Source organism: Apis mellifera, linkage group LG1 (genome assembly GCF_003254395.2).
Source record: "Apis mellifera strain DH4 linkage group LG1, Amel_HAv3.1, whole genome shotgun sequence".
Classification (NCBI taxonomy): domain Eukaryota; kingdom Metazoa; phylum Arthropoda; class Insecta; order Hymenoptera; family Apidae; genus Apis; species Apis mellifera.
In genome coordinates this window covers 23,675,233-23,687,693 of record NC_037638.1, presented here as the reverse complement: position 1 = coordinate 23,687,693, position 12,461 = coordinate 23,675,233, and the positions used below count along the sequence as shown (strand labels likewise).

Sequence of the window (12,461 nt, the reverse complement as noted above, 5' to 3'; positions counted from 1 at the left end):
TTTTAAATCTCCTTTAAACCTTTAAAGAGTTCGAATTAATTCTCGCCACGATTTCCCGGTTTGTTTCTTCCGTAAAATTTTTTTCGGAACGCAAGCTGTGTGTTATTTCTGGCGTGTTAATTGCCTAATTAAGATCGGGTTCCACCGAGCTGGCGGAGGAGGGGATAGCAAAGAAAGGGAGATAAATGAGGGGATAGTGGATAGAGAAGATAAGGTAATGCCGTTGGCAGAAAAGCAAAAGTTCTTTGAGCCAGGAGAAGCCAGAGAGTGGAGCAGCAAGTGGTCGTATTCTCAGGCTTGGTTGGAGGCAACTTTCGAAGAGAGAACCTCCAAACTTCTTCGATCTTCTACCCTACCCTCCCCCTCTACCCGAAACTCTACACGTATATATAGGAGTTATTCGAGTGTCCTCCGGGGTCAGCCTGTTACCCGCCTCGTCGACTTTGACGCGACACACCATTTTCCCGTGTGGAATTTTCGACACGCGTGTTTTTATAACGACGACATCCGATTTCTGTTTATCCTGTCTGCGAGTCTCGATGAAAATTCTTTCTTTCGAATCGATCATCTGTCAACGTCGATCCTCGTCGCTCGATGAAACTTTATCCCCCGAGTTATCGAGTTACCCGTACTCGATTAATTAAAACTTGTTGTAAAACGTAGATATATCACTCGAACGAACGATATTTGATGCCCGTGGTCGTCAAGATTGACACGATATATATATATATAGAGAGAGAAATATCGCAAAGACGAGGAGCGTAACGCGGCCCCCTTTAAGATTCTAATTAAGATCGAGTGATCGTTAGCAACGATCCATCAGGGATGCAAGATCGTTAGAGTTAGAGAGAGAATTTAATTAAACCGGTACAATGGGTAAGCCGGATACGAAATCGAATTACTATTAGATTTTTCACGCGATATCGCGATAGAGGTGGAATATTACCGGACTGGAAAGCAGGACGGAGAGGGAGGAAGGTGCTCTCTGCTCCGCTTCTGGCATATCCGATCAATTTTCGACGTTAAATAGTCGCCAGGCATCGACGTCGGATTCCCAGAGCGTCGCGGTGCAATCACCTCGACACTGGGGCGCTCAACGGAGGGAGAAGTGTCTCTTCCGGAATCAAATTGTCGAGAATAGGCCCGAACCTCTTCACGATCTTGCGCCACGAGTTCTCGAGCCACGATCATCATCCAACTTTCCACTCTCGCGAAACTTCGACCCTTCTCCTTTCGTCAACCCTCCCTCTCATCGCTCGATTCCTCTTCTTATATATATATATATAGACGATCATCGAACGAAGCAACGACGCGAAGAGGAGGACGCTCTCCACCGTCACCGCCGTTCCAACTTTCTTTCCGCGGAATTGAATCGCCACCGAATCGGTTTCCAGCCAGGGAAAATTGCGGGCGAAACATCGGAAATTTCGAGATCTGTTCCCTCCCCCCAAAGCTTTTGGTTTATCCATCGAGAGAACGTCTTCGAACGGACGGGTGGACGGGAATGCGACCGGATCGGGTTTTGGACGTTTGATATCGTTTCTCGAATAAACAAGATCCGACGTTACGCGCGTGTATTCGTGGATTTCTATGAATTTTTGACCAAACATCAAATTACGGTATCGGTTTTGAAATTGTTATTTTTCCAGACAGTGATATTTGCGATGATATCTAAATACGTTTTACGCTGTTATTTATCCAATATTTTAATTTAATTCGTAGATTTAGATGTGAAACGCAATTTGTTTTTCAAACTTTTTTCGTCGATTGTCATTTTCGGTAAAGGATAGACTTGTTGATTCTTAGTCTCGATGTTAAATCTTCGCGACAATTATTCGTTTTCCGTTGCTTCGAGCTGCTCCAGTTTTTGATGCGACTTTGAAAAAATTGATAGAAGTGAACTGATTAATATAAGAGCAATAATTAGAGCGTGTATTCGCGGTGATTAATGGACCGAACGTGACGTAAGAAAGATCGAATATTTCTGTACGCATATATAGAACGAGTGGAAGATACATTTCAGCTCAATTAAAAAAATATTTTTAAACATTTTTATCAATTAATTATGCATGTGTATATATGTATATATATTTAAATAAAAATAAAGATAGGTTTTTTAAGGAATCGGCAACGTAGCTAAATTTTCACCGCGCGAGAATTTTTGAGAACGTTCTTTTCCCCGAAATTCCACGAAACAGCTGAATTTCATTGCTTACCGAAGCATCCGATTCTTTTTCAGAGGAAACAGATCCACGACTTTGCTCGACGATCTTTTCCCTTTCTCTCTCTCTCTCTCTCTGTCTCTTTTTTTTTTCTTTACTTTACGATGCGCGATCTCCGGAACCTTTGAACAATTCTATACCGACTTCGTCGCGATTTTTGCCAAGATTTATTTTAAGGCAGGTGCTCGTTTCGAAAGCTCACGACAATTTTATCCCCTCGAGAGCTTTCCTCGTTTTGCCAATTCACCGTATCGCTTGGTCATTTATAAATCCGCGTTGCACGTTGTATCTAAAAAAAATTTCAATTTTTCCCTGTGAACGACGCGTTTTATTAAATTTGTACATTTATACGGGCTGCGATAATTATCTGTGGATGACCACTCTTTTGAGCTCTTCATTTTCCAGTATTAAAATACAGAAAAATATTATATAAAAAAAAAACAAAATGTAATCAAATTTGTCGTTCGTTCGACAGCCGGTTTTTGAGAAAATTTACTCGAATAAAAAAATCATAATCATCGAACACGTAACGATCGAATGATTTCGATCGATTAAATTCCTTCGACAAAGATAGGGGAAAAGAGAGGAAAAATAAAGCTCCCCATTCGCGTAATGATGCGTAGTACTCAAGAGAATAAGGAAGCGAGAGAGAAAGAAAGAGAGAGCAAAGTGCATTGCGTTTCGGCCTCGATTATTCCTTTTCGGCTTTGTGCAGCGGCGCCAGAGCAATTCGTAGCCTCTGTTCATCCGCGCGGATTATTTTTCTCATTTCCGTGCCAGGAAGTGGAATGCTTCAAATCTTTCGTCTATTTTCCCCCGCTGACGAAGCGGCGCCACTCCAAAGAACAGATTCATTCGAGGTACACTCGAATCTCCCCCTCGAAACTCTTTCTCATTCATCCGTGGAGGATCGGGCTGGCGTGTGTTTCATTCGGATCGAGATGATAGAAGAAGAAGAAGAAGGAGAAGAAGGAGAAGAAAAAAAAGGAAAATATCATCCCCCTAATTACGTTTACGAGCGTAATCTTCACCCGTGTAACCCGTGGAATCCATGATAATAGCATTATCAGAGGAACGGGCTCGTAGAACGAGCTCGCAATCTATTAAAGATAACTTTCCGCCTAATTCCTCCGTTCTAATTCCTATAGTCCAGCCGGTGGAATAGCTCGTGGAAAATACTCTCTCCCTACTCGAGAGCCCTGCCCTCCTATCCATTTTCATGGTTTAAAATGAGGATCGTATAAATACTAGTAGGTACGTAAACTACAACTACGCGAAAGCAAACAACGCGGATAAAACGAAAGGGATAACGAAAGTTTATTTCGAAAGTATATTCTTCCAGTCCACCACTTCTTTGGACAAGTGTTTTTCACGCGTTTTCCCTGTTCAGAGAGGAGAAATTATTCCTCGAATTGCACGGAACCGCGACGTTTCTCGAGACGTACTCGATCGAATGTGATGAGAGCTGCCAGAAACTGGATCGTCCTTCGAATTAACCTACGTTTCCTCTGCTGGGAATATATAATCTCTGCTTCCACGTGTCGTTTTTCGTTCAACATCTCTTTAAACAATCACAACCAACTTCAAAGAAATCCTTCTCCTCTTACGATGATAAAATCCGTCCAAGCAAACTTTACTTTTTTCAAAACTACAAAACACTTTCTTCTCTTTTTTAACGCGTTTGACTTCGACGAAGGAGCAACGATTAAAACCGAGCCGTCGATCCCGGCGAAGGAACATCTCGTTAAAGGAGGAAGCATGGGGACGAGGCATCGGATGTCTCGATGAATCTTTTCACCGGCGAAATAGCGAAGCGGGAGAGCGATTCGTAGCCTCCGCTCGGCAGAAGCAAATGGAACGCGGCACACACAGGGCCTTTCCTGTAGGATCGATATGGTAGTGGGGAGATGCGGCCGGAGAGTGAGACGAGGCGAGTTGGAGAGAGAGCGAGAGCGAGAGAGAGAGACGGTGGAAGAGGGCTGAAAGTGGGAAAGAAGGACGGCGAGGCGAGAGGGGGCGCGAGAGGGGTGGAAGCGAGAGGAAGAGGGGACGGACGGGGAGGGAATATCGGTGCGGAACGGAGCGAGATGAGGGCGCTTCGGCCGCGGCGGTTCCTACGCCTCGCGCCATCGTTGCTACGAGCGGCGTCGGCGTCGGCGTCGGCGTCGTCGTCGTGGCCGTCCTCGTTGCCGGCTAAAGCGGCACCAGACCGTACACGCAGCACCCAAAGCCAGACTCCGCCGCTCGGTCCAGTTTGCCTTCCGCTCTCGTTTGGCGTAGTACCGCGTAGACGAGGCCACGTCTCGCGCGACCGACCCATGCTGCGCGACCCGTGGACAACGCGACATCGATAATACCGTAAAACGCCGCCCTGTGCCGTTTCCCCATTTAACAACAACGTCGTGCGATCGTCGTCCTCCTTCCTTTTTATCCACCTCGACCGAGGATTCGAGGCCGGATGGATAACTCGCGTGGGACTAATACGACGATACGAAGACGGTCTCGCGGTGGTGGATTAATCGCGGTGTGAGAGAAAGGGTGACACGGGGGTGATCCTTTTTTTTCTTTTCTTTTTTCTTTTCTTTTTACCCCTCTCCTCCTCCTTCTCCCGCGATTGTTTCTCCCTCGATTGTTGAGCAAGAGTGGTCCGTGGTGCCCGTGGAGGGAGCTGAGTGAGATTCATGTACATTCGTCAGTGGTTCCTGTGGTCAACGTGATCTCGTAAAGGTACGGGATGTAATTATTTAAGAATTGTTACGAAGATCGACCGATTTTTCTCGTATTCGATGTGCGTGATATCTTTTCTGTATTATCTTTTACACGGGAGAAGGACTGTTTTCCTTTGTTCCTTCGTCTCGTTTCGACGTTGCGCAAATGTACGAATAACATAGGATAAAGCAAAAAAGGATTGTTTGTTGATCGACGGACGAGAGTTCGTAGAATTCGTCGAGTGATTCATCGCTTCACGATTGTTCGGTCGCGCTTTACTTCTCGCCAAACTGCCGGAAGTTTATGCTCCGAGTTTCCGTAGTGTCACGGTTCCCGGCTTCAAACGTTTCACTCTGCAACCGACTGTCTCCCCACCCCCTCCTACAATTCTTGGAAATCGCAGTGATTTTAATAAAAACGCGAGTTTCAAAATAAAGTGCAATTCGAAGTAGACACGGGTCGATCAACTTCTTTGTCGCGCGTCCTTTTATTTCGTCGTTGTTATTTCGCTCGTCGAACGTCAACGTTGACACAGTTTTCCCACGTATTTTATTTCAACTCAGTTTCCCACGTACGTCGAAAAAACTCGTCAAACATTCGACGTTCCATCGATTGGATCGAACGACGACGAGCGATCGACGAGTGAAACTGTCCTATTAATCGTTCTGACATCATCCGACAATCCTAGTCCACGAGTTATATTTAACTAATCCTAATTACCTCCGAAGAAACTCGAAGGTATTCGATACTCGAATCCTTCCTTCGAATCTTTCCTCCATTTTTCCATCATTGCGAAATGGAATTCATCCCTTAAAATCTATCAGCGTGAAAAATAAATAAACGAACGAAACGATGTATCGTGTCGTGGAGCATAGACGAATAGATGAAAAGCGTGGCCCCAGCTGCGCAATCAGAAAATATATAGTTATTTTCTTGTAAAGCGTGTACACGCATCTCTGATTCCGGATTTACAGGAACCGTTTTCCATCCCAATGAATATTAATCGGTCGGCAATTATTGCACGTAAATTGGAACACGAACAAACTGTTTCAACGGCGCGAAAAGTGTTCGACTCGTGGCTCGTGGCTTTGGGGAAATTTTCACGGGCCCATCTCCTCGTTAACATACGTTCATTTTCACGTACACGCGCGCTCTATTAAGTAAGGCCACGATATATACTTGTACGATTCGTGAAATAGTTTCTAGTAGTTTAGATACTTCACAAGTCTCCTCGGGATTTTCTGGATCGGAGATCAACCTGGGAATACACCTTCCAACGCTATTCTCTCTACAACTTTCTTCGTGCCTACGTGCCTCGAATGAAAATTTAGAAAGTCTTTATTCTTTCGATCCTCTCAATTTTCCACTCTCTCTTTTTTTTTTAAAGTATCAAATTGGTGAAAATCCGAGAGTAAATGTTGAGCTGTCGAGAATCGCTATCCTCGAAACTATACATATATATAATAGTCATATTTACCAGCGAAAAATAACGAGAGTCAGTGTTTTCAAATGTATCACTCTTTTGTCAAATATGTTGTTTCATCGGATAACCGTGTCACGATTCTCTTTTTCAATTAACGAGCGACAATCGCGGATCTATGAAGAAGTTGAAATTTTTATCGAAAAAAAAAATGATTAATCGAGAACTCGTTAGTTCGCGGGTTCACAAGTAGACAAAAAAAAATATATATATCGAAATTTATTGACGCGCGTTTATCGCATCATCGATTTGCTTGGTTTCATCGATGCAAAAAACCGCTCGCAATTATCTCGACACGTTTGCCGATAATACGGGGAACGAACTGTGTAAGAAATTAGTGGGAGGTATCTATTTTCCATTTATCGAACATCAGTTTCCACTCTCGACTTTTCTTTAATGCTTCAAGAATATCGGTCGATTACGCGCACCTGTCGGCTCCTATCCCGCCCGACATTTTAAACCCACCGTCTCCCAATTTCAATACATAATTTACGTGGATTTCAATGGGCTTTATCATCGCGCTGCTGTGTGCATTAACCGATCGATCAGATTAATCAGTCGATATCACGGATAAACGATTATCTATCGTATCGTGGCTCATACCGTTCAATTATGGCCCGCCCGGGTTAAATTCGTATAAAAGTCAACGAAACGTCACGTATCGATTGTGCGCCGAATCGCCGCGCGAAACAGACGTACGTCCGCACGTGACATTAAAAAGCGGAAAACAACACACTTTTTCCACACTTCTACGCTTCTGACTGGAAAATTTCTAGTCGATTAAATTACATTTCTTTTTTCCTTTTTTTTTTTTTTTGGAAAATTGGAAGAGAGAGAGTTGAAACGAGACAACCGTTAATGATCGATAAACCCGCGATAAAATTATATATAAATGGTTGCACCATTGTTACCACTGGACGGTACTCGACATTTTTACTAACTGTAGATCCACCCGTTGCGAAAAAAAAAAACGTACGAAAAATTCGAAAATTTTTTCTCCCTCTATGCTTCCTGTCAGATGCGAAAAACGAATTGTCCTCTCAACAACAATCCGCGTTGCTTCATGTACAAAAAAATATGTACCAAATTTCCACGAAAATTACGAAAAGATCCGTAAACGATTCAACGAATCAATTTTTGAAACGTGAAAAAAAAAAGAAACATTTCGCATCTTTACACTTCTCCTCTTCTTTTTTCATCACGAGCGAGAGGAGACGAAAGGGTCGCGAATCAAATCCGGTCCACGCAACGAGGGAACCGCAACAATTCGATGACAGAGGGTGACGCGGGGAATCAAACGCGGTCCTCCTCGCCGAGCTTTAATGAATTTCACGCGCTATTGTGCCCGTATAGTTTCGCCCGGGCAAGAGTTCACGCCTATCCGACCCGATCATCGAGGTAATTTCGAGTCGGATCGGAAATTGTTGCGTTTCCCTTCAGTTTTCCCTCTCCCCTTCGAGAAATATGGAGAACACGATAACCATCTTCCCCTTTCCGACGCGAAAAGACGGTTGGAAAATCGTACTCGACCAGCCGGATTAACATATTTGATCGAAAACCGCCTCTCCTTTTTGTAAGAGGGGCCCCACGCCTTCTGATGGCGTGACGCCGCTTTCATCAAACCGCTGTTTACCCCGCGTCACGATATTAACGAGCTATTTGCGGCCTTCCTCCCCCGATTTCCACGCCCCTCCCTCCGATATTTCCTGCTGACGTTTTCATCGCATTGATAGCCGCCACGATGGAAATTGTTTTTGCAGCCGATCCACCAGCTCGGTTGTCACGCCGCAATTTCGGGCTTGTTTTTCCCCTGGACGTCATACCGATCGCTATCGTTGGTGATGGATACACGTTGGGGAGGGAGGGAGTGGTAATCCCGTGGATGGACGAGTCGGGTGTTTTTTTTTTTTTCTTTTTCCATAGAAATTTCGAAGATTATTATTACACGCGTTTTATTAAACGCGTGAATATTGGACGAGGCATCTCGGAACGATAAAGCGACGGGGTGGTGTGTTTCGGGGTCGAAACTTGGCATAGGTGGGGTGAATTGTTGGCGATAATGCTCGGCCGAGAAACGAGTGGGCTAATCCCGAGGTCGATCCCTATAATTCTAACCTACAACGTATCGATTTTCCGTCCGCGTTGCGCACGATCCTCTCCCTCCCTCCCTCCCCTCTCATTTCTCGAAATTATCCCTCGATGCGTTGTTACGTTGGCCCGCAGCTAGACAGTTTCAATTACGTTAAGCCTAGGTGGATAGCCGGGATTATTCGAAAACGGTTAACACAGTCGTGATGCCCGCCGCGACTAACGCGTTCTTGCTCTCTAACGCAACGTGGGAAGAAGATCAAGACCAAGATCGATTTCATTTTCATTCGTTTCGTTTTTGAAGAAGATCGAGGAAGGGAGCGTTTTTCCTTTTCTTGGAAAGGGGAGGGAAAAGAAGTTTTTTTTTTTACCGATTAAAACGAGAATGCGTGAAAGTCTGGCCCGGCCCTTTATCGTCGCGCACGCCGAAAGAGCTTAATTGAATTTCTCTTAATTAACTGGCTTCGCGGCGCTACGATAATTGCGATGCACCAACTCCCCCATTACCGTAATTGTGGGTCTAATTAATGCAGTCCTGGTGTTCTAGCCCCTCGCACTCCCACAACCAGATTAAATTTTTGACGAAATGGTCCGGAACAATTGCCCCCCTACGAGTTTATCCTAAGATTCTTTAATCGTTTTTGCGGCGTTGTTGCGGGGACATGAAATTGTATTATATATGTATGGTACAGTTTGAAGGATTTCGTTTCCAGATTTTGCAAGAAATCTGTTCTTTTTCATTACAAAGTTTCGACTTACATATATATATATATTCTGGCCTGGTTGAATAAATAAGGAACGCGAGAATACGAAATACAGGATAGGACGTGTAAACAACTTTATCATTGGTTGTGCTAGAGTGACGGTGGTGTTCGGCTCGTTGACCGGCGCCAAGAAGAAGAAAAAAAAAAAGAAAGAGAAAAAACTTGGATCGTATATTTTTGCGGGAAATGGGAACGGAATGAAAACTCGAAGAATGAAGAAAAGCTGCTATATACACTATACTCGATATATACTTTGGCGAGAATGGTGGAGGGAGTATCGGGACGCCGGGTAGAGAGACAGAGAGAAAGAGAGTCTAGCACGAAATGGACGATTACACCGAGTGGCGTACACAGCCGACATGAAACGAGAGAGATTTATGGGACCGCAGGAATTGTGCGGCACGTAACTGGAACGAAAAAATGCGAAACTATTCCCTCTCCTCCGCTGGCTTTGCCTATTTCTAGAAACTCTGACAGAATGGTTGCATGCGCCACTCCCGACTGGCTGCCTGCTAAATGCCGCTTTCAAGTTTCGAGAAAGGTTGCATTGCGTAACCAGTTACGGTGACAGGGTAAACGAGGTCGTCGTCGTCGTCGTCGTCGTCGTGCGTTTCGAATATTTGTTCAGAAAAAAAGTAGAAAAACATTTCGTTTCGAAGAAACTCAACTTCATCCCCATGAAGTTGGTGAAACTTAGGAGCGGTACGAATACCGATATCTCTCGCATGATCGATCCTTTCGAACGAAAGAAAATCTTCCAAACTTATTTATCCTCTCCTTCTCGACTCGTTCATCAACGGCGAATCGAAGGCATCGTTAGCGATACTCTCCAGAATGATTCGGGCAAAAGAGGCGGATAAAGCGATTTAATCGAGTGTCATCGGGATCGATTTCGACAGGGGCCGGAAAAACCGAGAGGATCGTGTTCACCATCGTTCTCCACCAACACCCTCTTTTCATTTGCGTCAATGAAGCCTGTCGACGGGGCCGAAATTACCGTTGAAACGAGTCGCGGCCGATTTTCCAAGTGTCCCCTCGAATAATTACAACTCGCGTACCACTTTTATTGCTCGATTTATAATTACGCGAAACACGGTTACACCTCTCCCTCTCGGCGGGGGGGAATTAATGTCGTTGGACGGTAAAATTGGCGCTGGTAGCCGATATCGAGGGGGTGGGACGCGTGTGGGGGGGGCGCGTTAGAAGCAAGTGTGAGCGACAGTGATATAAACGGAGGGGGAGGGATGGGCAATCAACGCGTCCGTGAATCGTAAAAGGGTTGTTAAGAGCGGTATACCGCCTCGAAAATAATCAGTGGAAAACAAACGGATCCGTTTTGATTGTCTGAATGTCGGATCCTTTTGTGCAAACGATCGAGCGCACGTCTGCTAATTAAGAACGAAGGCATCAAGTCACGCCTCTCCCTCCTTCTCCCCTTTGATTCGCCAATTTGTTCCGTTTTTTCTTTTTTTTTGCGAGTGCAGGCGTGTCAAATAAATCAATTTTAATCGTTTTAATTGAGCGAAATTGTCGAACGATTAGTTGCATTCTCATCGGGTCTCTATCGTTTCGTTTTTCCTTTTTTCTCCATTTTTTTTTCCTTTTTTTTTTCCTGCCTAGATTTATTTTGATTGTTCGTTTCAAATGTTCCAACGGGCTTTATTTCTCCTTCCTTTTTTTTTTTTTTTTTTATTCGTTCCCCTCTGTGAAACATCCGCGTGATTGTAGAGAAAGGCAGAGTACCAAATAGTCGTTCCTGTTACTTCACTGTAAAATAACACGGTGAAACGTGATTTTTCTACGCGACAAACCGCTCCGCGTCCGATATTTCCTGATATTTTTTACACGACACGTAGGGAACTTGCGATCAGCATTCATCAAGCTACTTGTTTCGAAATAATTGGACAGATACGTACAAATGAGCCTGTACATTCTCGTAATTTACGCGTATCGCATTGTGACGCTTTTAATATTTCGTTAAAAAAAAAAAAGAAAAAAAATACCCCGCCGCGTTTAATGCGGGAAAAAATATTTTCCGTTGGATGTGTATTATAGGGAAAAGAATGTACATTAAAAAATCGGACGCAACAGCGGGTGGGTGAATATATGGGTGAATACGTAAGTAATTCTGCCCTTCAGAGGATAAACGTGCGTATCACGGAGGAAATGCTTCTCCCTTTCCCTTGGGTTGCAATGTCAATCTGTCATTCACTGTCATCGATGTCTTGACGATCGAATTTTTCATAAACTAATCCATCGAATGCACGACGTCGCCGCGTGTAGTCATAATTGCGCCCGACACCACGACACCACGTTCCCTAGCTAAATATTTATCAATGCAATCCATCAACGACTTCGGAGGCAACGCGGAAATCGCTCTTCCCCTCTTACAGTGTGTATGTATACATAAAAAAAAATTGTGCAACGCGTGTTTGCAGAAAACGGAACGAGAAAAAAAAAAGGGAAAAAGGAAAACCCTTTTCCAAACACGAAAATAGATATGGACCTTTAGTATAACGGTACACAAACATACCTTTTTTCCGTTTACATTTAATCAAATACGTGTTGATTTTTAATTAAACAAATTCTCCTTTCCTCCTCCGCTTTTAATTAATGCGGGATACAAAAATATTCGATATTCCTTATCCCAACGTCGTAATTTTAAATTAATAATCCTCGAAAGAGATAGAAGCACGGATAATCAATCGTTGCAACTTGACTGAATATAATTTCAAGCTCGATGATAATTAATAAGTAGGTGTAATATATATATATATATATAGAGACGAATTATCCGGCAATTATCGAAATTTATAACGTTAATTTTTGGTGTCATAACGATCATACGGTATTTGGATTATGAGCAATTAAATATTTACGAATTTTACGAATCTTCGATTGTTATTGTCGATCGTGCATTTATCATATGTATGATGTATCATGGCACGTATATTTGCGTTTCCATCAGGAAGAAAAACAAAGATTATCGTTGCTAAATGTACCATTATCCCGATCGATATTGTTGAAATAATAATCTGAGTGCGTTGACTTTAATGAATCCATTTGGTGTAGGCTTTATTGATTTTCACACGTTGCATATGAATTTCACATCATATTGGGTAATGAATATGTATGTCTGTCCATTTTTGTCAATAAGAAAAGTGAAAATTCTGGCTCGTTCAAAATTTCGAATATCAT

At 43.5% G+C, this 12,461-nt stretch overlaps 2 protein-coding genes across 4 annotated transcripts in view; one reads left to right on the top strand and one right to left on the bottom strand.

Annotated features, from left to right (window-relative positions):
- The window catches only part of LOC410788 (glutamate receptor ionotropic, kainate 2), a 93,825-nt gene that overhangs the window by 68,988 nt on the left and 12,376 nt on the right, over nt 1-12,461 (bottom strand). The gene's annotated exons all lie outside the window — the stretch shown is intronic.
- The window catches only part of LOC408645 (glutamate receptor, ionotropic, kainate 2), a 218,096-nt gene continuing 210,003 nt past the window's right edge, over nt 4,369-12,461 (top strand). The window contains exon 1 of one of the 3 annotated variants that reach the window (XM_016910874.2): nt 4,369-4,949. The gene's annotated coding sequence lies outside the window, so the exon portion shown is untranslated. The remainder of the gene's footprint in view (nt 4,950-12,461) is intronic. The other 2 variants (XM_006571433.3, XM_026446071.1) reach the window with 2 other exon arrangements.